The sequence below is a fragment of the Oncorhynchus keta genome, chromosome 11 (genome assembly GCF_023373465.1).
Source record: "Oncorhynchus keta strain PuntledgeMale-10-30-2019 chromosome 11, Oket_V2, whole genome shotgun sequence".
Lineage (NCBI taxonomy): Eukaryota > Metazoa > Chordata > Actinopteri > Salmoniformes > Salmonidae > Oncorhynchus > Oncorhynchus keta.
The window spans coordinates 23,716,137-23,742,369 of record NC_068431.1 but is presented as its reverse complement, the minus strand read 5'-3'; the positions used below and the strand labels follow the sequence as shown (position 1 = coordinate 23,742,369).

The following is a 26,233-nucleotide window of genomic DNA, read 5'->3' as shown; positions in this document are numbered from 1 at the left end:
CACAATCATCTCCTTAGTTTTGTTGACGTTGAGTGTGAGGTTATTTTCCTGACACCACACTCCGAGGGCCCTCACCTCCTCCCTGTAGGCCGTCTCGTCGTTGTTGGTAATCAAGCCTACCACTGTTGTGTCGTCCGCAAACTTGATGATTGAGTTGGAGGCGTGCGTGGCCACGCAGTCGTGGGTGAACAGGGAGTACAGGAGAGGGCTCAGAACGCACCCTTGTGGGGCCCCGTGTTGAGGATCAGCGGGGAGTTGATGTTGTTGCCTACCCTCACCACCTGGGGGTGGCCCGTCAGGAAGTCCAGTACCCAGTTGCACAGGGCGGGGTCGAGACCCAGGGTCTCGAGCTTGATGACGAGCTTGGAGGGTACTATGGTGTTGAATGCCGAGCTGTAGTCGATGAACAGCATTCTCACATAGGTATTCCTCTTGTCCAGGTGGGTTAGGGCAGTGTGCAGTGTGGTTGAGATTGCATCGTCTGTGGACCTATTTGGGCGGTAAGCAAATTGGAGTGGGTCTAGGGTGTCAGGTAGGGTGGAGGTGATATGGTCCTTGACTAGTCTCTCAAAGCACTTCATGATGACGGAAGTGAGTGCTACGGGGCGGTAGTCGTTTAGCTCAGTTACCTTAGCTTTCTTGGGAACAGGAACAATGGTGGCCCTCTTGAAGCATGTGGGAACAGCAGACTGGTATAGGGATTGATTGAATATGTCCGTAAACACACCGGCCAGCTGGTCTGCGCATGCTCTGAGGGCGCGGCTGGGGATGCCGTCTGGGCCTGCAGCCTTGCGAGGGTTAACACGTTTAAATGTCTTACTCACCTTGGCTGCAGTGAAGGAGAGACCGCATGTTTTCGTTGCAGGCCGTGTCAGTGGCACTGTATTGTCCTCAAAGCGGGCAAAAGAGTTATTTAGTCTGCCTGGGAGCAAGACATCCTGGTCCGTGACTGGGCTGGGTTTCTTCTTGTAGTCCGTGATTGACTGTAGACCCTGCCACATGCCTCTTGTGTCTGAGCCATTGAATTGAGATTCCACTTTGTCTCTGTACTGACGCTTAGCTTGTTTAATAGCCTTGCGGAGGGAATAGCTGCACTGTTTGTATTCGGTCATGTTGCCAGACACCTTGCCCTGATTAAAAGCAGTGGTTCGCGCTTTCAGTTTCACGCGAATGCTGCCATCAATCCACGGTTTCTGGTTAGGGAATGTTTTTATCGTTGCTATGGGAACGACATATTCGACGCACGTTCTAATGAACTCGCACACCGAATCAGCGTATTCGTCAATATTTTTATCTTTAACTTCCTGACTGATGTCTTGAGCTGTTGCTTCAATAAATCCACATAACTTTCTTTCCTCATGAAGCCATCTTATTTGCGAAATGCACCAATCCATCCAGCAGCAAAGCAACCCACAACATGATGCTGCCACCCCCGTGCTTCATGGTTGGGATGGTGTTCTTCGGCTTGCAAGCTTCCCCCTTTTTCCTTCAAACATAACAATGGTCATTATGGCCAAACAGTTCTATTTTTGTTTCATCAGACCAGAGGACATTTCTCCAAAAAGTACGATCTTTGCCCCCATGTGCAGTTTTTTCCATGTGCAGTTTTTCTGAGGCCATGGCTGATTTGATTTTATCATGATGTCAAGCAAAGAGGTACTGAGTTTGAAGGTAGGCCTTGAAATGCATCCACAGGTACACCTCCAATTGACCCAAATTATGTAAATTAGCCTAATAGAAGCTTCTAAAGCCATGACATAATTTTCTGCAATTTTCCAAGCTGTTTAAAGGCACAGTCAACTTAGTGTATGTAAACTTCTGACCCACTGGAATTGTGATACAGTGAATTATAAGTGAAATAATCTGTCTGTAAACAATTGTTGGAAAAATTACTTGTGTCATGCACAAAGTAGATGTCCTAACCAACTTGCCAAAACTATAGTTTGTTAACAAGAACATTTGTGGAGTGGTTCAAAAACTAGTTTTAAAGACTCAAACCTAAGTGTATGTAAACTTCCGTCTTAAACTGTATATTAATCATTAGATGCTTGGTTAATTCCAAACAAAATTGTAAAGGTAATGTTGACACATTTACCATTAGAGTAATGCATCATATTTAGTCAACCTCTAATTTCAACAGCAAAGATTATTGGGAGTCAAAGCCAGGATTAATAGCAGTCTGCCATTTCATTGGCCAAATATCTTCTGATGGTCTACACAAAGATGGTAATGAACCAAGAGACAAAAATTGTTTATATAAACAGTCTACAAATTAAAGAGATTGCTTAAAATCCCGTTCATTTACAAATTTGTAACATTTTATGAATTGGAATTCCTAACGTTTCAAACGAATTGCAGAAAAAAATCCAAGAAATTGCAGGACATTACATATCATATGAAATGGATGACGTTGCACACAATAGTGCAACATTTTTGGGGACCCATTTTGGCTTTCAAATTTACTGGCTGAAATTATACAAAAGCTGTACAATGCATCTTTAATACAGTTTTGTAATTAAAAACTCCAAAACAAGAGAGCTCTGTCTTTCCTGGGTATGCCATTATTGATTCAATAAGGGTAATGTTTGCAGTGGCCAGATGTGCGTTCAACCTCAAATTGTGAACATGCCGGGTCCTCAAACGTTCGTGCTTTGATGTAATTTTCAGCAGCATATTTAGAGTGTGGAGTTACAGCAAGGCATTGGTGACACTGAACACAACTCGGACACCTGCTGTTGTTGTTTGGGTATCACCCACTTTTTTGCATCTCTAGTTTGAGCTCCATAAATGTGAGGAAAATTTTAAAAAACAATTCATTCCTTTAAGAGCCCCCCCAGATATCTGAAAAGCGCCCATGCAGTAATGGGCTTAGTGTCCTGTATGTGGGTCATCCTTGAAGCACTGTATGCATTGATCTCCTGTCACTCATTTGCCAAACCATTGCTGGAGAAGGCTTGGGTAGTGCGCTCGCACACACACACCCACATTATTTCTCCTCTCGACGATGACCGTAATAATACAGATTACTACCATGTGCTTCTATAATCCTTTAAAAGGTTAGCAGTGGTTATTTAACAGATGTGTTTTTCCTTGATAACTGTTTGCAGTTATCCACCATAGAGGATTTAAGCCCCTTGAGGCCAGGTTTTTATTCCAGGCGTGAGCCATTACATTATAGAGGTCATTCAATGGCAAACAATAATCCCTGCGTTGGAAGTAGGTATTGCAAACACTGAATGATTGAAAACGAGCTCAAGGACAAAGTAGCCTGCACAATAAGAAGTATGAGAATAAAATTTAAAAAAGCAATGTTATTAAGAATTAAATAAGAACCAAAGTCTTAGGTAAGGAGAGCTGCCCGCTAGAATTATGGCACATCCAGTTAACTTCAGGGCTTTTAAGGATGTTCTTCTGTGATATGATTTTTGTTGTGATTCTATGTAATCTTTCAAGATACTGCAATATTTTTCAGGGAGAAAGCAACAACTACAATGTCAGCTGTAAAGGCTATTGGTAACATTGCCTTTAACGGCCCTTAAAATAACACAGAATTAATTGTGTGCTCGCTTGTATTCGTAAACATTGCCAACGCCACGAGTGACACACTTATCCGCGTCTCACTATTGAGCAAGGCCGTTACATGATGAGAAATAATGGAAACGTCAAAAGTGCACAGGCCATAATGATGAAGCTAGCCATGTGCAACAGCCGACCGGACAGTCAGCATATAGCTACACTTAACCTTCAAAATGAGACAAAGCAGAGGCCAACATGGGGATGCCCATCAGCCTGCACACCGGATGCTTCATACAGTATCTGTGATAATTCCCCACGACTCCATCGCATTTACATGCAGCAAGGAGTCGCTGGCTGGAATTATACTTGCTGATTGATGAATTGACCGATACAAACATGAGCAGACCCTGTCCTCCTGTATATCAACATTTAAAAATAAATCCCCACAAAGGTAAGCATACGCTGCCTCATAAATATTGAGATGCAGCCCGAGGTGGTAAGGACAAGAGGTGAGAGCGGAGTGGCGGATCCCAAATTATACAGAGTAACAAATTCCTGCTGCTCAGCCAACATTTAGTTAATGAAACATGTAGTGGGGCAGCTGGCTTAAGAGGAGTTAGAGAACAGAGGGAGAGAGCGTAACTCCTGGCCTACCTCAGCAGAATACACACACTCTCCAGGAGGTTCCCCAGGTGCAGCAGAGAGCTGGCTGAACTGCTTCTCTGTGTTGTATTGTTGGCCGACTTGGCCATAACACTCCCCGTGGCTGTAGTTAAAAACTACTCCGCTCAAAACTTATTACAGCCAAAATGAAGTTGATGTCACTGACTGGGATCATTGTAATTGTTTTTATGGGTTTGGCAGTCCGTCTTAATACATGTTCATATGCCAGATTTGTCTTGATGGAGGTGCACAAGGTATCGTCAAGCTATATTATAGGAAATATATGAAAGCAATAACTGCAAGTGACCAGCAGTTACCAAACACTATATTAAATGTATTAATTAAACCCTTGAAGTTCATGTTGCCCAGGTAACGATGTTCTACCGGCATCATTATGAGAGTGAATAAGGTAACAGGAGAAGACAAACTAGTTTAATTAACAGTAACCTTATTTTCCCTGAAACAAGGGGATCTTTAAAATAACTCTTAAAAGATAAACCCTTTTGTGCTCTTGGAGTCAAACCTGGGTTTACCTACAGAACACCCTATAGAAGATTATATATTTTCCAAATATGAAAATAGATATCAATGTGGCTTAGTGTTTTTGACTTCCCAGATAGGCACAAAATATCCAAAGATTAAACTGAAATTCAAAGTAGAGTCCCAAATAAAGCAATGAGAGTCCCAAATAAACCCATGTTTAAACTTGCTTAATGCCCAGTGCAGCCAAAAACTATATTTCTGTATTTTATATTTCCACACAGAGGTTGGAATAATACAGTGTAATTGTGAGAATGCCTTTTTAGTTCAAGAGCTGTTTGGGCGGAAAAAAAACACCTGAAATTTCCACCTGTTTTGGTGGGGTTTTGGCCTGCCTCGTGATAACACCAGGTGGTAAATTAGTTAATAGACCAATAAGAAAGAGTTCCAAACATCTCTGCCAATAACAGCTAGTTTTCAGTTTTCCCCTCCCCACACTTACCACTCCCAGACAGTCATAGCAAAAATATTGCTTGAGAAATTGCTCTTTGCTAAGAAGCTATTTTTGTTTAATTTTGATGATATAATTGAAAAAAAAGAAAAGGAAAAAAAAAGAAAAACAAATCACAGTAATTTAATTGTCACTTAGAAATGATTTGATAGAGATAAAAAAACAGCTGCATTGGACCTTTAAAAACATTCACTGTTGAAGGGGGATAAAGTCTACCCCCACCACAGGTGTGCTCTGGCAGCAGATAAGAGAACATTGTTATTGTTTTTTTTTCCTCCAACCATTTAGTTGGAACACAATTACTGCACTGCATCATCAAAGCACTGCATCATCAAAGCTATTCCAAGGTTTTAAAGTTCAGGTGGATGTCATCCTGCCATCAACGCAAACAGGCGATGATTACGAAGAAAAGGGGAGAGAAACCTCTAATTTTCCACCCTTAAAACTATGCAGAGCTTGCAGAGCTGGCTTCCTTGCGTAGGTCTCCCTCTATCTTCATTGATTGGGGAATAAAGGCTGCTTTTTTTAGAGGGGAACATGGGAGAGCACAGGAGGCATCACTCTTGGAGACCGGGCTGATTAGAAGAACCGGGCTGGAGTGCCTTCGTATTCATCATCATCACATGCTCCTGTTCTCCGTGCAAGCCTTGAGGGTCTGTGATGTGGAAATTTCTCTAGATTGATTAGTCTTCTTGTCAACTACCCCCATTTGCCCCTGCATCCTGGGAACTTAAAAGACACTTGACTCTACAAAAAGACAACGGTACTTAGATCTGAGGGACCGATTTGCTCAGGGGGAGTCAATACAGGTCCTTTGAACCCATCACAGTGGAGTGGTAGTCACAGTTTTGTGTGAAGGAGCCACATACTCCATACATGCAGTATAGGTGCTAAATATTTCCCACGATTCACCAATAATCTAAGCTTCTGAGATTTACATTTGGTTTTTGAAAAGTACAACTGGTTTGCCACATCATCAATGTGCAATTCAGCTTTTGCACAAACATTGGAGATTGAGGAGTAGATAATGATCTCTAAAATATACATGTTTATGTGTTTTACAATAATGATAGTATAGTAGTTTTATAATAATGATTTGCAATTTCATAGCTTCAATTTCATAGCTTCAAGTTATCAAAATACAACATCTTACAGATTTCATATTCAATTGGAATAGAAAATGAAAAGCGTCTAGCAGTCATTAGTTACTAACTCATCTTCAAGCAGAAAAAGGGAAGGAAGAAAGGTGGTTGCTGTTATGACATGTCTATTTATGGCATAAGTGAACTATCCACACACACCTTGAGAGTGATGGGCAGGTACAGACATCAGAGACGTTCTCTCTCTCCATTGACACTGACAGGTTGTCTAACTGTGCACTACACCTTTTCAGGGCTGAAGAGACACACCTTGCAATCAGCCCAGCATGTAACAGTGGTGGATCATACTGTACTATGGGAGAAGTCACCGACAGAGACATCCACCATATGCCTGACGTCCTCTGTGGAATAGACTGGCAGAGTCACATGGAAGTCTATTTTAGATGTCTGCGGTTATCCATCTGGCTCACAATATCAATTATAAATCTGAAAAATTGACGACGTCACAGTACTTCTATCCAAATGTGTAGTGATGTGTTTTATGCCATATGATGAAACTTGCAGAGACCACATTGCATGTCATGTGCGATGCTCTTTCACAATAGCTCTTTGTGTGCTGCCAATAAAAGCATTTCAAACAGAATAGCTGTTTGTGTATCAATCGATGGCCTTATATTTCTTTCAATCTAGCCATCAATATAAATATGTGTATGTTAAATGGCAATTCCATTGCCAAACATTTCATCGTAATGTACTCTATAATCAGTGGTAAACTACTGCAGTATACACCATTTGCAATATGGGGCAATGCAGTGGCGGTATATTGAAATACTGACTTTTTTGCCTTTAACACATTCAAGCCAAGTATTTGGCCCAGATATCAAATTGGGTTCAGAACACTGGGGCATAAATATCACCAGGCACCCTAGTTAGGGACTTCAAAGCACACACTATAAGGGGAAAGATGGACAATATAACAACAAACAAAAATTGCTTATGAATATGAATGATAACAAAAAATGTACCCATGCATTTTAGTTTTGTAAATCTAAATATTTTGTAGAAAGTTGTCTTTAAAGAACTGGCAGATACTATGTTGCATATACTGTATTTTCAATCGTAAAACCAGTAGAAAGGAACTATTAATGATATTATGTATTAATGATTGTATTTATGGTATAGGGAAGCAACAGAATCGTACATTATGAGTTTTTATTGAACCGCTCAGCGCTGACCGACTAGTCTGAACAGTAGGTGATATTCGAGCTATAGAAAATTCCAGCTCAACCCCATGCCTTTAGTCCAGCAGTGCTTTATGAGGAGATAGTCTGAACAAAGGGATGAGACTATAGAGCTCAGCCTATCGCTTTGGCTCTGTTGGCAAAGTGAGCCAACTGCCATTTGGGAAGAGATAATAAATCATGTCTTAAATACCATCTGATTCTATCTTATCCCAGAGACGGATAGCTAACATCACTCCTCAGTTCTGTTAATGGTAGGGGAGCCTCCCCAGAGCAATAAGCAGCTAGGCCTGGTATTTCTCTCGCAAGTTGGCTGGTGTTTGGAACAAATTCTGACAAGGGCCTCTGCACTAAATATAAAGACGCTTGAGTCCTCGCAATCAAGTGAATGTCAAGGAAGGCAAATTGTGATGAGCTAAATCTTTGCCGCGATATTCAACAGCGATTTAGCGGTAGTAGTGGATGTGAGTGTGTGTCGTGAAAGACGTGTAATATAAATGTGAACATCAGTATGAATGAAGTGTGAGAACTTCAATCCATAAAGTCACTTAATTATGTATGAAGAACAAACTTTCCAACCATGGCTATAAAATTCAATGCACTTTGGGTATGTTTGTTCGCAGTCAATTTCAGTGTTTGTTTGTGTGTATGTGTTAGACAGAATCCATCCGTCCATCTGTCCATCTGTCAGTCTGAATGTCAGTGAATCAGTCGGAGTACAAATAGCATACATCCTTTGCTGCCATCTCCATGTTAGTAAATACACAGTGATTGTGTATGCAGCACGCTCTGTAGGTCTTTCAGTACTGATATATCCTCGTGATGAAGCGGAGGTGGAGCTGCATACCCCTTAAGCACATTTTCCATTGCACCCTCCCCCTTCACCTCTCCATGCTAGCTAGATAATACCTGGGCATAGCTTCAGCCATGGCTTACTAGGCTACATTAATGCCACAGCTCTGCACATGCTCTCTTTACTCTGCACCTGGGCCAGACAAGTCTACCGCAGTTTACCTCAATAATGTAGCAAAGCTGAAGCCTTGCCTGAGGAAATGCTGACTGTTTTGTGATGTAGCAGGTTCAAGGTTCGTTCTCCACGGAGTTAGCCTAAGATACATGACTGCCAGAGAGAAGAAGACCACATAAAGGAGATGTAGCCACAGTGGCATGTTTTCATGGCTGCCAAGGGAAGCCGGGCTTCCCCCCCAAAAATGTACCTAGAAAAAGATACAAATTAATTAATCTTTCGTCCCTCTTTGTTTCATAATTTTCCTTCAATTCTCAAGAGGCTGAATGTATCTCACTGGAGAAAGCAACTGAGCGAACAAAACAGCGCCCCTTTGTCTCTGCATGTATAGTCGATCTATCTCATACTGTCTAGTCAAAAAAAGTATGACATTGTTGCCACCCATAGCATTGAATGCAAGGGAAGCCAGAAATCATTAGCCAATCAGTATTGATTGTGCTCCTGGCCTAAGGAGGATGGAAGTTCACTATGTAGCTAGCTGTAGTAGGCTAATGTTAACTAGCTGGCACATCAATGCCCCTGAAAGAAAGTTAGGCTAGCGAGCATGACAGAGATAAAGACCGTTTGACAACATTGGCGTTTCTCTACAAGTAGGGTGAGTCAACATGTTTTTTATACTTGCACGTATCCACACAGAGCGAGAGAGACATCAGAACCATGGACAGCCACATTATATTTAGCTTACGTTGATTGGACTGAATTGTTTTTGGTATATTTTAGTTGTCACTATAAGACTAAGCATGGGTTATTTGATGTTGAAATGGTGCTGAAATAGTGGAGGCAGCTCCTGTTTTCTTTGCGGTAACTCCCCTTGGTTCATTAGTGAGGAAATGGTTGGAAATATTAACTTGCTTGACCATGCTGTAGGTCATGTAACGGTTTGTTCAATGCAATATGCTTTGTGGACTTCACCGGACAGAGGCTGCTCTCCGGTTTTGTGATGAAACAAAGGTGATGTTGAATGTATTCTGCCACTTTCTTCTCGGCCTTATGCCTTGTGACTGTGATATATAGGCCTATGAACTAACAGGTTATAGCAAACAACGCAATTAGCACAACACAGGTTGTAATATGTCTTTCTTTTCCTGGCTTGGCTTCCCCTGTGATATTACCCATGCACCGCTACTATGTATGTAGCCATTAACCGAAAGCTACTGCTACTTGAAACATTGTTTTTACAATGCATGAACAAGCCTGTGTCAATGCAAATAAGAGCAGGCTTGGCCATTCTTATGACAGCTTTATTTGGAGTGATCAGCAATGCGATAATGGTAACAAATGAAAAACAGTTTTCCTGTGCTTCAGGGTTTGCTCAGTAGTTATGTTCTCACAGTATCAACCTACATAATCCTATAACATTTCCTGGATAGCCAAACAAGAATCTGCACAAAGGGGACTTATTCAATCTCCCACACTTCATTACAGTGTTTTGGTAGTTTCTTGAATGGCACACGAGGCCTTAAAATGGCTTCAAAGCAGGGAGTGAGACAGAGTGAGAAGAAATCTGAAAGACTGCATACCACCCCTGTTCCTCAATTTAGTGAATCCCCACTCCTGTAATCCACAGGAGATACGAGATTATTTCCATCAACAAAAAAAGCGACTGGTGAATGTAGGCCAAGCTGGTTCTAGTGCATATGCCGGAAACAATACAATCAAATTCAATGCCAGCGGACTGCGTCTACCTCTTTCTCTGTTGAAGATTGGCAATTTTGCAGGTTGATATGATTTGGCACATTCACCCATTTGTTTTGATAGCACAAGTCAGCCTTCCCTGAGCTTTTAAGGGAAAGGAAAGATAGGTAAAAAATAAAAAAAATAAAAACATGCAATTTATTCAGACGATAAAACTGCTGTCAGTAAAACTGGCCAGTTTCATTAGGGCCTGGGCCAAATGGGTCCAGTGGCTGTGTCAGATTGGAATAAGCCTTGTGGAAAGGTATAGCAAAGTAGATTCTGACAGTGATCATATTCTGTCCACGGCCTGGAAATTACACAAACAAAATCATGTTCGACTGCAAATTTGTCGAAGTCTAGGATATTTTTTGGGGTGATTAGCATTCTCTCTGCAGGGATAACAAGTGGCTGCCAGTGTTTCTTGGCTGCAGTGGGTTAATGCCAGAGAGTACTGCATGCCAGGGCTCCTTAGCTAAGGATCTGTGTTGAATTCAATGCCCTGTTTGATATTGAGCTTTTTGGTTTTCCAGCCAGACCATACGAATGGCGGCACAATGCCATTAGCCCACTGACATTGGGGACAGAAATAGTTTGACGAACAGCTGTCTCAAAGACACACCCTATGGCAGACGGACAGCACTCCCTCTCCTCGCTTAGTCTTTGATAAGGCCTTAGCAAAAAAGACCAGGTTCACCTTATCAACGGTAAACCAGATGAGAGACGTGAATGATTTTCATGTACAGCGACACTGAGCCATTAATTTGAGTAACGGCTTCTCAAAAACCTTATTTGACTTGAGTATCCATTTCCTTCCACATGCACTCTACTACTCTTACCCTTGTCTCCCCTGAGTCTTCTCTGACCACATATCCAAACCGATCTTGGTCTCCAGATGCCAGCAATGGGTTAATTGCAAATTGAGGACAACGCCTGAAATTCTGGTAGATGATAGATGCTAGACTAGATTAGCAAGGTGAGGGAGAAATAGGATTAAAAAGAGAATCCTTAACATCTCTCTGTGAAATCAAATTATTACATCCCAATCGTGGCCTGGGGGATAATTTTGGGGATAAATTGAATATCTCTTTGAAGAGGGCTTGCACAACTCTGAGAGTAACATGGAATGGCAAGATACATCTCCATGTTGAAATTGTGAGGAGTTATATGCACAAACTAATTACTCTGCACTAACAGATATGACACCTAGTCTGTAAACACAAAACATTGGCTACATCTAGTGTTTTGAACAGAAATGGACATCAATGAACATCAATTATACAATAATCAGTAAAAAGATGAGTGTCTTAATAAAACACATTTACATCACTATTTTCAGATGTGCACTGAAACATCATGAAGTAGCATTAGCCACTCTATCAGATTGTCCAGAACACCTGGATTTGGTCCTGTGTAGTAAGATATGGAATGTTTAAAAAACGTTGTTTTTTTTACATTGGATAAAAGTATAGACTCCGAGCTAGAAAATGGTGTTAATCATACACTGTAGTTGAAGAACAATGAAAAAGTAATTCTGCTTTGAAAGTTGATAAACTTGTAACCCCACTTCTGAAAAAATGGCCTCTGAATGTTTTGGTACACCTACTGGAGAGCTCTTCTTTGCTTACACCCATTCAGCATCGTTCACCCCCTCTTAAGCCTGAGCCCCACCCATCTCTTTAAGGATTCACAGTGTAGTAAACAAACAAAGCCTTCAAGACTAAAAGTGGTGAAGTAGTAGCAAAAACTAGTAGTAAATATAAACTTTATCTAGTCCTTGGCCTATATCCTAATTTGACTTTGGTTGATTGATGACATTTATTAGACGATTAAAAAAAAACATATATAAGGGCGCCACATGGTGCAGGTCATGTTGTTCTTCACATTACCGTCTCTGGTAAACACAGACTATATCAAATCAAATCTACGTTTATTTGTCACATGGACAGGATACAGAAGATGTAAACGGTACCGGGAAATGGTTACTTGCATAGTAGAGTATTTTGTTAAGACATGTAGCTAGCTAGCTGAACAATTAACCATAATCCCAACTCTAATGTCGCGTTCAAAACAACTTGGAACACGGGGGGAAAAAACTCAGACTGGGAAAAATCTATTTGAACGGTCATCCAACTCGGAATTCCAACTCGGGAACCTTTCTAGATCTCCTACACAGATCATACACGTAACGTTAGCTAGCGAGCCAGCCAGCTAACATTAGCTAGCTAGCTAACAGTACGCTTTAACTTGCACGACTCTACCCGTATACATGGTTGCCCTTAGTTTGAAGATGTAATCTGGAGACAGGGGTTTTATACAGCAGCCTTCTTTCTGTGTTCTCTTTGCATTTGGCAATCAGCTCTCTGCTTCCACTAGGCATTCCACTGATTTCAAAACTCGGTCAACGTCTTCCATGACAATGACACGGTTTCTTCCCCATCATTGTCATCAGAAGACTAAAATGTCTGGTTCAATGAAACCTAAAATCAGGGATTTTCTCATTGTCTGATTAATTTTCAGAGTCAGAATGGCACAAAGATCCTCTAGAAAGTAGTACATCACAATGTTTTACCACTGAGCTTGGTCGATAGCACTATTAACTTCAGGGAAGCAATGTTGAGAGCACTAGCAAAACTTTTTCAGTTATTCATGATATCTTTCAAAAAAAGCAGCGGTAGACAGGATTATCCACACACACTTAAAAGCTCATGATATAGACATTCTACATGTCAGACCAATCCTAACTCATCTCTCGGCATGTCCAGACCATCCATTATCTCAGCCAATCATGGCTAGTTGGAAGGTTCCTGTATTTTTCCCTATTAAAACAAACCAGGCTCGTTATTTAACCATTTTATTTGCATTTACAGATGGCACATACGTTTGTTATTAAGGCACATGAAAGTTCACGTTACAGAAAGCATTTCTGCCAAAAAACATATTTAGATATATATCTTTTAAATGTTCAAATGCCTCTCCTGTGAAGTAGCAACGTGCCACATATGCCTAGTTTCCTGAAACGGGTCACATATTTTCCCTGTTTCTTTCCAGTTAGTTAAGGATGCCTTTGGAGCCTGAATGGTGTATGTTTCATGTACGAGCGAGTCACAGGGGAACACAAGTGTATTACCGGCTGTGCAGCTTAAAATGAATAATCCAATAAAAATCATGAAACTCCTGTCAATTTGGTGAAAGCCTATGTTCTATCAGTAGGTTAAAAAAATGTCCCCATGATTTTACTTCTAAGTGGTCAGTCTCTGAAAATCAGGAAGTCATGTAGGAATGAGTCATAGCTACATAATTCTCGACTGGAGTGTGTTATCCCCTACCACATTTCATAACGCTTTTAAAATAATGACCTGCACCCCAGATCGCCAAATCAGCCAATAGATCATGAGCATACTTGTCTGGAACACATCCATCCATTTATATCATCATGACAAAGTATATATTTCGCTTAGATAAAGTCAATCTAAACAGTGTACTAAATTATTCAACCCCGTTTCTCCTTCAAGTACCAAGTCACTGTGTGTGTCCGAGGGAAACAGCGATATTACAGAAAGGAGGAGATCGGAATTCCATTGGGCAATGAATGTAGAAACACCCCACCTAACTGACTATGGACCAATGTTGTCATGCTGAGTCACACGATTAATAAGCTAATTGTTATGCAATCCCTTCTCAAAGTCAGGATGAGTCGAGAAACATGCCTATTTTCCTAATGTCATGATTCCAAAGCTATACACTATTACAGAGAACAAGTTCTCACAACTTGAAAAACATTTGCAATGTTGTACTTCTTGTTCACGACATTCATGCTAATGTTCAGTTAGAGCTAGCGCCCAATATTTATATATATATATATATTTCACTTTTTTAAAACTTGTTTGGGATAGGGGGCAGCATTTTCACTTTTGGATGAATAGCGTGCCCAGAGTGAACTGCCTCCTACTCAGTCCCAGATGCTAATATATGCGTATTATTATTCGTATTGGATAGAAAACACTCTGAAGTTTCTAAAACTGTTTTGAATGAGGTCTGTGAGTATAACAGAACTCTGTCTCAAAAACATGAGAAAAAATCCAAACCGGAAGTGCGAAATCTGAGGTTTGTAGTTTTTGAACTCACCCCTATCGAATACACAGTGAGATATGGGTTATTTTCCACTTCCTAAGGCTTCAACTAGATGTCAACCATCTTTAGAACGTTGTTTCAGGCTTGTCATGTGAAGGGGGGGGGGCGGATGGGAGCTGTTTGACTAAGGGGTTTGCCTACAGCCTCATTTTCAGTCACGCGCTTTCACTTGAGAGAGGTAGCTCTCGTTCCATTGCTTTTCTACAAACAATGGAATTCTCCGGTTTTAACATTATTGAACTTTCATGATAAAAACATCCTAAAGATTGATTCTATACTTAGTTTGACAAGTTTCTTCGACCTGCAATATAACTTTTTGAACGTTTCCTCCAAATGGACCAGATCGCGATTATGGATTTGTTTACCAAATGCCCAAACAAAAGAAGCTATTGGACATAAATGGACATAAATGATGGACATTATTGAACAAAACAAGCATTTATTGTGGAACTGCGATTCCTGGGAGTGCATTCTTATGAAGATCATCAAAGGTAAGTTAATATTTATAATGCTATTTATGAATAATGCTGACTACCCAACATGGTGGATATTTCTCTGGCAGGTTTGGACTCTGAGAGCCGTTCTCAGATTATGCTTTTCCGTAACAGTTTGGGTCTAGAGTGTCTCCCCCTTCGAATAGGGGGATGACCGCGGCAGCTTTCCAATCTTTGGGGATCTCAGACGATACGAAAAAGAGGTTGAACAGGCTAATAATTGGGGTTGCAACAATTGCGGTGGATAATTTTAGAAAGAGAGGGTCCAGATTATCTAGCCCAGTTGATTTGTAGGGGTCCAGATTTTGCAACTGTTTCAGAATATCAGCTATCTGGATTTGGGTGAAGGAGAAATGGGGAGGCTTGGGCAAGTTGCTGTGGGGGGGTTCAGTGCTATTGACATGGGGTTCGGGTAGTCAGATGGAAAGCATGGCTAGCCGTAGAAAAATGCTTATTGAAATTCTCGATTAATGTAGATTTATCGGGACTGACAGTGTTTCCTAGCCTCAGTGCAGTGGGCAGCTGAGAGCAGGTTCTCCATGGACTTTATAGTGTCCCAGAACTTTTGGGAGTTAGAGCTACAGGATGCAAATTTCTGTTTGAAAAAGCTAGCCTTTGATTTCTTAACTGCCTGTGTATATTGGTTCCTAACTTCCCTGAAAAGTTGCATATCGTGGGGGCTATTCGATGCGAATGCAGTACGCCACAGGATGTTTTGTGCTGGTCAAGGGCAGTCAGGTCTGGAGTGAACCAAGGGCTTGATCTGTTCTTAGTTCTACATTTTTTGAATGGGGCATGCTTATTTAAGATGGTGAGGAAAGCACTTTTAAAGAATAACCAGGCATCCTCTACTGACGGAATGAGGTCAATATCCTCCCAGGATACCTGGGCCAGGTCGATTAGAAATGCCTGCTTGCAGAAGTGTTTTAGGGAGCATTTGACCACTGCCATTATAGATGCAGGCAATGAGGCCGTGATTGCTGAGATCCTAGTTGAAGACAGCAGAGGTGTATTTAGAGGGCAGGTTGGTCATGTTGATATCTATGAGGGTGCCCATGTTTACATATTTAGGGTTGTACCTGGTAGGTTCCATGATCATTTGTGTGAGATTGAGGGCATCTAGCTTAGATTGTAGGACGGCTGGGGTGTTAAGCATATCCCAGTTTAGGTCACTTAACAATTGACCCATATTCACTCCTTGAAGGAGAGCTCTCCTTGTCCCAGAATTGCCCAGAATGCAACGCGCAGCCCATTGACAACGCATGGGCAATGTACACAATGGTCAGAATTACGAATCAAATGGAGTATCCCCATCTCCTCATAAGTAGCTTTGTGGGAAACTAATGTACACTGCTCTCAATCTGGGCAGAGATGAACTGCAAGTTGAACTCGGTGAGATAGACTCCTGAATTGATATTCAGTTTGTTTTAGCGATTTTACAGCTAGTTAGCGCCTTCACATGCTGATATTGACTTTGGTATTATTGTGTGTATCCAGCCCGCCCAGAGCGAAAGAGAATTTTGGGCATTTTAGTAGACTTGAGCTGCAACAGATTTCACAAAACTATTGTCACGTTTCTGCCCACCTTGTTATAAATTAAATTAAACATTTGTTCACAAATTGTTTTCACAATTGTTAAAACCTCTTGGGGCTCGGGGGCAGAATTTTCACTTTTGGATAAATAGCGTGCCCAATTTCAACTTCCTGCTACTCATGCCAAGAATATAAGATATGCATATTATTCATATATTTGGATAGAAAACACTCTGAAGTTTCTAAAACTGTTTGAATCATGTCTGTGAGTATAACAGAACTTATGTAGCAGGAGAAACCCAGAGGACTAACTGTTCAGAATTCTTTTTTTCCCCATCTCTGTTCCCTGAATTGTCTTTGCCAATGGATACCTGTTTTCAGTTCCTACCGCTTCCACTGGATGTCACCAGTCTTTGGAATTTGGTTGAGGTTATTCCTTTGTGCAATGAAGAAGTAGGCCATCTCGGAATTGGGGAAACTTTTGTGAGTTGCGCAAGACGGTTTGTTTTCTTTCCTGTATTGAATACAGATTGCCCCGTCTACAATTTGATCGATTATTAACGTTTAAAAATACCTAAAGTTGTAATTACAAAAGTAGTTTGAAATATTTTGGCAAAGTTTATAGGCAACTTTTGAAATATTTTCTAGTGACGTTGCGTTTTTTGTAAGCTGTTTTTTTCTGGATCAAACTTGCTTCATAAATTGACTTTTTGGAAATATATGGACGGAATTAATTGAACAAAAGGACCAATTGTGATGTTTATGGGACATATTGGAGTGCCAACAAAAGAAGCTCGTCAAAGGTAATGCATGTTTTATATTTTATTTCAGCGTTTTGTGTAGCGCCTGCAGGGTTGAAATATGCTCGCTCCTTTGTTCACTGCTGGTGCAGCTGGTGCAGGCTATCAGATAATAGCGTCTTATGCTTTTGCCGAAAAGCATTTTAAAAATCTGACATGTTGGCTGGATTCACAACGAGTGTAGCTTTAATTGAGTATCTTACATGTGTGATTTAACAAAAGTTTGAATTTTATAGTATTTTATTTGAATCTGGCACTCTGCATTTTGCCTGGCAATTGGCCAGTTGAGACATTTGCGTCCCGCCTATCCCTAAGATGTTTTAACACTATTTAACACTGTTAATTATAGGAATTATTTTAAATGTAGGACGCTAATGGCAATTGACAAAAGACATAAGGAATAGTAACGCCATCTGGCAGCAGCAGGACTTTCAGACTCAGAGCTGAACTACCACAATCATTGGAGGGTTACATTTTAGTAATGTGGTCACTGGTTGACAGAGGCTGTTGTACAAGAAAAACATGGCTGAGATGATGTGTCGAATCTTAGATTGAACATCAACTGAGCCAACGAGGCAAAAAAAATGATTTTAAAGACACAGTGAAGAAAATGCACTAGTAGACAAAGATCTTGGCTAGTTAGCATATAAATCATGTTTATCCCTCACTATCAAGCTTACTTACGCATGTGCTTATCACAACCTAGATAATGTGGCTAACGCTAGCTGTTCAGCAAGGTGAGAATGATAATACCACCACATAAAGATGTCACATGACTGTGGGACTAGACTCATCTGTCCAGGAAGATAAGAAGCTCAGAAGACCCTCAGTCTACCATGGTCACCATGGTAACATTCACCACTGGGCGCTAATCACCAACTTCAGTACTGACAGATTATATGTAGGTGGACGAAACTCAAATATATCTCATCATTCACGTAGTATCGCATGTGCATGCGACAGGCAGGTAAACTGGTCATCTTTGTACATCCACGTCGCCCAGAGTCATTCGAACACTTATTTAGTGCTGCATTCAAAATGAGGACGGAGGAGGAAACCCCCAGCTTGATCGGCATGCAGCAGCCGGTCTTGTTTATTAAAGTGAAGTTAAGTGAGCACTATGCCTCTGCTCTGAAAATGTATGGAGATTTGATTCAGTCCAATAATTTTGATTCATATTGACAGCGATTAGGAGCAAAGATACATTAGCTGACAACATGGGAGGGACAAGCACCATTGCTAAGGAAAGATTGCTACAAGACCATGGTGCTTGCCTACGGAGCTGTGAGGGGAACGGCACCTCAGTACCTCCAGGCTCTGATCAGGCCCTACACCCAAACAAGGGCACTGCGTTCATCCACCTCTGGCCTGCTCGCCTCCCTACCACTGAGGAAGTACAGTTCCCGCTCAGCCCAGTCAAAACTGTTCGCTGCTCTGGCCCCCCAATGGTGGAACAAACTCCCTCACGACGCCAGGACAGCGGAGTCAATCACCACCTTCCGGAGACTCCTGAAACCCCACCTCTTTAAGGAATACCTAGGATAGGATAAGTAATCCTTCTCACCCCCCTTTAAGATTTAGATGCACTATTGTAAAGTGACTATTCTACTGGATGTCATAAGGTGAATGCACCAATTTGTAAGTCGCTCTGGATAAGAGCGTCTGCTAAATGACTTAAATGTAAATGTAATTGTATCAGAGAGTTTGAGGCAAAGTGTTGTGTAGAGTTTCCCCTCCACCAAATGAGAGAAAGGTTTTCTGCAATAAATACTGTATTTATTTCCACTCTTGCTACTCATACAGATACTGTGCCTTTAGAAAGTATTCAACCCCTTGACTTTTTCCACATTTTGTTCGGTTACAGCCTGAATTATAAATTAGAAGTCGACCGATTATTCGGAATGGCCGATTAATCAGGGCCGATTTCAAGTTTTCAATAACAATCGGAAATCGGTGTGTTTTACAGATGGCAGAGAAAAGCAGAGCACCAGTGTAGGACTATTACATGGAATTGGCACCAGGGAAAGCAAGGTGTCTTATTTGTGATAAAGATGTAAGCATGGGGTCAGCAACGGCTAAATAAAAAAATACCACCAACCTGTGAAATCACCTTAAGAACACCCATCCAAAAGCCCATAATATGTATTATATTAAGTTAAAATAAAGGTGTTCATTGTTCATTCAGTATTGTTGCAATTTACATTATTACAAAAATGTGTGTGTGTATGGGGCAGGGTAGCCTAGTGGTTAGAGTGTTGGACTAGTAACCGAAAAGTTGCAAGTTCAAATCCCCAAGCTGACAAGGTACAAATCTGTCCTTCTGCCCCTGAACAGGCAGTTAACACAGTGTTCCTAGACCGTCATTGAAAATAAGAATGTGTTCTTAATTGACTTGCCTAGTTAAATAAAGCTTTAAAAAAAGTTATACTGTATATATATATATATATATATATATATATATATATATATATATATATATATATATATATATATATATATATATATATATATATATATAAAATAAATACAAAAAATAAAATAAAAATAAAATGAATTGGCCGATTAATCGGTTTCAGCTTTTTTTTGTGTGCCCTCCAATAATCGGCATCGGCGTTGAAAAATCATAAATCGGTCAACCTCTATTATAAATGAATTACATTTAGATTTTGTGTCACTGGCCTACACACAATACCCCATAATGTCAAAGTGGAATTATGTTTTTGGAATTTTTTACAGATGAATGAAAAAATGAAAAGCTGAAATTTCTTGAGTCAATTAGTATTCAACTTCTTTGTTACGGCAAGCCTAAATAAGTTCAGGAGTGAAAACGTGCTTAACAAGTTACATGGTGTGTTTAACATGTAATGTGATTTTTTAATGACTACATCATCTCTGTGCCCCACACATACATTTACAGTACATACGGAATGTATTCAGACACCTTTACTTTTCCAAATTGTGTTACATTACAGCTTTATTCTAAAAATAATAAAATGACTTAATCAATTTTAGAATAAGGCTGTAACGTAACAAAATGTGGAATACGTCAAGGGGTCTGAATACTTTTCGAATGCACTGTATCTTTAAGGTCCCTTAGTCGAGCAGTGCATTTTAAAGAGATATTTAACCACAAAGACCAGAGAGATTTTCCAATGCCTTGCAAAGAAGTGCACATACTGGTATATGGGTTAAAATATATATTTTTTAAAACAGACATTGAATATCCCTTTGAGTATGTTGTAGTTATTAAATCACACTTTAGATGCTGTATCAATACAACCAGTCACTACAAAGACACAGGTGTACTTCTTAACCAGAAGGGGACTAGGGTTCCAATTTGGGAACACCCCCCACGTTCAGCTGGAAGGTGGCGCATGGAAAGCAAAAATATTCCTACAAATATTTAACCTCCACACATTAACAAGTCCAATGGCTCAAATGAAAGATAAACACCTTGTTTATCTACCCAGCAAGTCAGATTTCTAAAATGTTTTACGGCGAAAACATAGCACATATTTATGTCAAACCACCACCGAAGACACAGCTAATTTGCATAGCCAAGTTGAAAAAAATATGCAATCAACAAACGCAGGATTAAAAGAAAAATAATGCACTAACCTTTTGAAATCTTCATCAGATGACAGTAATATAACATGTTACACAGTACATTTATGTTTTTTTCAATAATATGCTATATATATCCATAAATCTCTGTTTACAATGATGCATCGTTCAAAAAATGCTACTCAAATGTCCTGAGAAATGACGATAGCCCCGGCAGATAACGTCAGCTAACAAGGAATACACATCATAAACTTTGACTAAATATGCATGTTCTACATATATATAGTTAGATACACTTCTTCTGAATGCAATCGCTGTGTTACATTTATTTTTAACGTTACAGGTTTCGTTCACTAGGCTATACTATGAGTCGGCGCTCAAAAAGTAGCATTATGGCTCCTCTATCTTGGAGTCCACACAAACCCAAATTTACCACATAAATATTCCCTTACCTTTGCTGTTCTTCCATCAGAAGACCTGGAAGGAATTATACTTACCAAAAACAGCGTTTAGTTTTGCAGTCTGTGTCTTTCGGTTCTCAAACACGACACATTTCGGTTGAAATGTAGCCAAAAGTCAAGTGGATGCGCACCAAAACGTCAAACTTACATATTATATGTCGACTAAACTTATCAAACTAAGTTCATAATCAAGCTGTAACATGTTATAAAGGTGTACAGCAATCGTGAGGACGAACAGAAACGCATGCATTGTATAATCGATCTTGGAAAAAAGACAGGACCGGAGCAGAGCACGCATAAAAGTGACCTGTTTTTTTGCGTGACCGAAAGGTTTCGGCCCGCCAAAACTCTCGTGAGCGCGCGATTCTCACAATGAGAAGCCCCATTGAAAGCTGAGATCGCGCTGAAGACAGAGAGACTGTTCCCAGACCGGTAAGTACTTGGGGAGGGTGGGGGCGATGACGTCAAAGTTGGGCCAACTTTTCTGATGACGAGAGAGTTTGGGAGAATGACTGCCCTGAGAGTTCTGCTTTACATACAGACATAATTTAAACGGTTTTAGAAGCTTTAGAGTGTTTTCTATTCAATAATATTTTTTATTTGCATATATTAGCAACTTTTGACAAAAAAAATGTTTTACTATGGGCACGCAATTACTCCAGCGGGGGCAGTAGACAGCCCTATCCCCAACAGTTGCCAGAGAGGAAGGAAACCAATCAAGGATTTCACCATGTGACTTTAAAACAGTTAAGAGTTTAATGGCTGTGATAGGAGAAAACTGAGGTTTGATCAACAACATTGTAGATACTCCACAATACTAACCTAAATGACAGAGTGAAAAGGAGGAAGCCTGTACAAAATAAAAAATATTCCAAAAGATGCATCACGTTAAATGTGGCAAAGAAATCAACTTTATGTCCTAAATACAAAGTGTTATGTTTGGGGCAAAACCAACAACATGAGTAACACACTTCATATTTTCAAGCATGGTTGTGGCTGCATCATGTTATGGGTATGCTTGCCATCGGCAAAGACTAAGGAGTTTTTTGGGGGATAAAAAGAAACCGAATAGAGCTAAGCACAGGCAAAATCCTAGAGGAAAACCTGGATATTAAACCGACAAGAACAGCTTGACAATAGTTTCTCACTGAACTGGGAGAACATAGGTATATTTAAGAGGGGCTGATGCCTGCTGAGGTAAGCATTGTGCTAACTCAGTGACAACAACAATAACTGCACTACTCCAGTCAAACTGTAGTCAGATCTACAGTGGCCCATACATACACAACCCATTCAGATTTTCATCTGAAGGGAATAAGAGACAATTGTATCCATTGTTACACCTAAACCAACAAAAAGAACTAACATCTCTTCTGTTGTGTCTAATTGAACAAACATGGTGTCATGAAATGTAAATGTTTTCAAAGAGTATGAAGCAAGAATAATTCAAATTGTGTCGGATCACACCAGGGAATAGTTTGATTGAAGTATATTTCTTCCCACACAAAATATACAACTGGAAGTTAAGAACAGCACAGTCACTCTGTTAGCCTATAGCACTTATTTCAGACCATATTTCTTATTTTACGGACTTTGGTAGTATATGTTCAAACTGAGGGCCCTTTTCAATCAAAACAAGTATGTCTATACATATGTTCCAGGTTTAAGGCACAACAACATTTATCCAGTGCTGTGCCAAAGTGTGTTTTGAATTCATGTGGATGTTGAATTTCTTTCAGTTGTCATTGTTTCATTGATGAAATGCATCTAAAGCTGCATATTCTCAGTGTAAGAAGACCACAGTTATTTTTTCTTAAACCAGAAACATCCGGATAACAGATTTTGCATGCAGCCTGCCCTCAATATGTGTTGTTATGGCTTACGACTCTCAGAAAGAAAGTTATTTCCTCTCCAGTTGTGTCAAGATGATGACAGGCCCTCTGTCTTGCAGTAAAGGCAACCTGCAAATTAACTTGTCAAAATTTCTAGCATAATTGCACGGTGATCTCTTTATGACTTATCATCTCCTGCTAGTCATATTTAGATCATGGCATCTGATGAGTCAACATCACGTCAGTTATGCAACACGCGGCTCAAGTTATAAACAATGGCTTCACTGACAGAAGTTTTTGGGATGAAATGTAGCATATAAATTAGCGAAAGTTTTTGCTTAAGCCATGAAAAACTTAAATCACTTTTGTTCTAACTTCTATCAAATTGATACAAATCCTGACAGTGAGTCCTAATTTGTATAATTTGTATAATTGCAAGTTCTCCCACTTAAAAATATGAGAGAGGCCTGTAATTTTCCTCATTAGGTACACTTCAACTATGACAGACAAAATGAGAAAAAATACCAGAAAATCACTTTGTAGGCAAGTTCTCCCACTTTTAATGAATTTACTTTTGACAGACAAAATGAGAAAAAATTATGGTGGAAAATAAGTATTTGGCCAATAACAAAAGTTTATCTCAATACTTTGTTAAATACCCTTTGTTGGCAATGACAGAGGTCAAACGTTTTCTGTAAGTCTTCACAAGGTTTTCACACACTGTTGCTGGTTTTTGGCCCATTCCTCCATGCAGATCTCCTCTAGAGCAGTGATGTTTTGGGACTGTTGCTGGGCAACACAGACTTTCAACTCCCTCCAAAGATTTTCTATGGGGTTGAGATCTGGAGACTGGCTAGGCCACTCCAGGACCTTGAAATGCTTTTTACGAAGCCACTTCTTCGTTGCCCGGGCGGTGTGTTTGGGATCATTGTCATGCTGAAAGACCCAGACACGTTTCATCTTCAATGCCCTTGCTGATGGAAGGAGGTTTTCACTCAAAATCTCACGATACATGGCCCCATTCATACTTTCCTTTACACGGATCAGTCGTCCTGGTCCCTTTGCAGAAAAACAGACCCAAATCATGCTTCACAGTAGGTATGGCGTTCTTTGGATGCAACTCAGCATTCTTTGTCCTCCAAACACGACGAGTTGAGGTTTTACCAAAAAGTTATATTTTGGTTTCATCTGACCATATGACATTCTCCCAATCTTGTTCTGGATCATCCAAATGCTCTCTAGCAAACTTCAGACGGGCCTGGACATGTAGTGGCTTAAGCAGGGGGACATGTCTGGCACTGCAGGATTTGAGTCCCTGGCGGCGTAGTGTGTTACTGATGGTAGGCTTTGTTACTTTGGTCCCAGCTCTCTGCAGGTCATTGACTAGGTCCCCCCGTGTGGTTCTGGGATTTTTGCTTGTGATCATTTTGACCCCACGGGGTGAGATCTTGCGTGGAGCCCCAGATCGAGGGAGATTATCAGTGGTCTTGTATGTCTTCCATTTCCTAATAATTGCTCCCACAGTTAATTTCTTCAAACCAAGCTGCTTACCTATTGCAGATTCAGTCTTCCCAGCCTGGTGCAGGTCTACAATTTTGTTTCGGGTGTCCTTTGACAGCTCTTTGGTCTTGGCCATAGTGGAGTTTGGAGTGTGACTGTTTGAGGTTGTGGACAGGTGTCTTTTATACTGATAACAAGTTCAAACAGGTGCCATTAATACAAGTAACGAGTGGAGGACAGAGGAGCCTCTTAAAGAAGAAGTTACAGGTCTGTGAGAGCCAGAAATCTTGCTTGTTTGTAGGTGACCAAATACTTATTTTCCACCATAATTTGCAAATAAATTCATAAAAAATCCTACAATGTGATTTTCTGGATTCTTTTCTTCTCATTTTGTCTGTCATAGTTGAAGTGTACCTATGATGAAAATTACAGGCCTCATCTTTTTAAGTGGGAGAACTTGCACAATTGGTGCCTGACTAAATACTTTTTTGCCCCACTATAAATCTGATTAGAATCCTGTTGCCCAGAGAAGTGCTGAAAATAATCTATTTATAAAAGCACTGTCATGATGCAGCTACTTTATACGTATTGAGACATCTCTGAAAGGCAAGTGATTGGCGAGTTGAGTTAAATTAGATACATATTACCAGGGCAGCATGATGTTTCATAGACAATATGAAGCTAAATAGCTGGATAGTGGACATACAGCTTCAATCAAGCCTTCTTGTAACCTACCTGCATTGAAAATGAGTGCAAGTTCCATTAAACTATAAAAGTGTCATACTATATCAGACAAGTTTATCAATGTATCTGTGTGCATTTTGCAATCAAGCCCCTACTTGTTTGAGTTTCATGTGATAATTGGATTAAATAATAAATATCACTTGTGCACATATGCAGCCCCCACAGGTGATTGAAAAATATAATTTTATATATAATAGTATGCCCCATGTAAATTAAATTTGAATTCAATTAGTATGATCAACAATGAGGTTTTGTCAGCAAATTGTTGGGCAGGTTGACCTGGGGTCAGTAAATTCAGGTCCTAAACAGCTAAGCAAACTGCAAATTATATATATATATATATATATTTTTTTTTTTTTAATGCAAGCGACATCAAAAGAAAAATGGTGGACTATGTGTTATTTATGTCTGTAATAGAGTTCCAAAGTAAGAGTCAAAAAGCAAATGGTCAAACAGGGAAATGGTTCCAAACATTTTAGAAACCATTATTTTTTCCCATAAGGTATTTTAGAAACACTTAACATAAGGGCTGTGTTTCGTGTAGGCCTATCCTGGCGTGATGTTTTGATAACCATGTAAATCTCTCTAGGACAAGGTGACTTTTATCAATATATTTGCCTGTATCTACACCCCCCCCACACACACAAATACTAATAATAAAAATGGAATATGCCATCATAAAGAACTACAAATGCCATGATGAGACTGCCGAATGTCCCCTTTTATGCTAATTATTATTTTCGAATCTGAGAGTAAGTAGAGACAAATATATTGATAAAAGTCACCTGATTATCAAAACGTCACACCAGGATAAGCCTACACGAAGCACAGCCCTAATTTTAAGTGTTTCTAAAATCCCCTATGGGAAAAATGAATGGTGGAAAAACGATTGGATCCATTTCCCTGTTTGACCACTAGGTTTCATTGGTATTATGACACCTGTACTATAGCGCTCTATG

General features: G+C 40.1%; 1 protein-coding gene across 5 annotated transcripts in view; it reads right to left on the bottom strand.

The window, feature by feature from the left end:
• The window catches only part of LOC118389958 (opioid-binding protein/cell adhesion molecule-like), a 449,425-nt gene that overhangs the window by 115,197 nt on the left and 307,995 nt on the right, over positions 1 to 26,233 (bottom strand). The gene's annotated exons all lie outside the window — the stretch shown is intronic.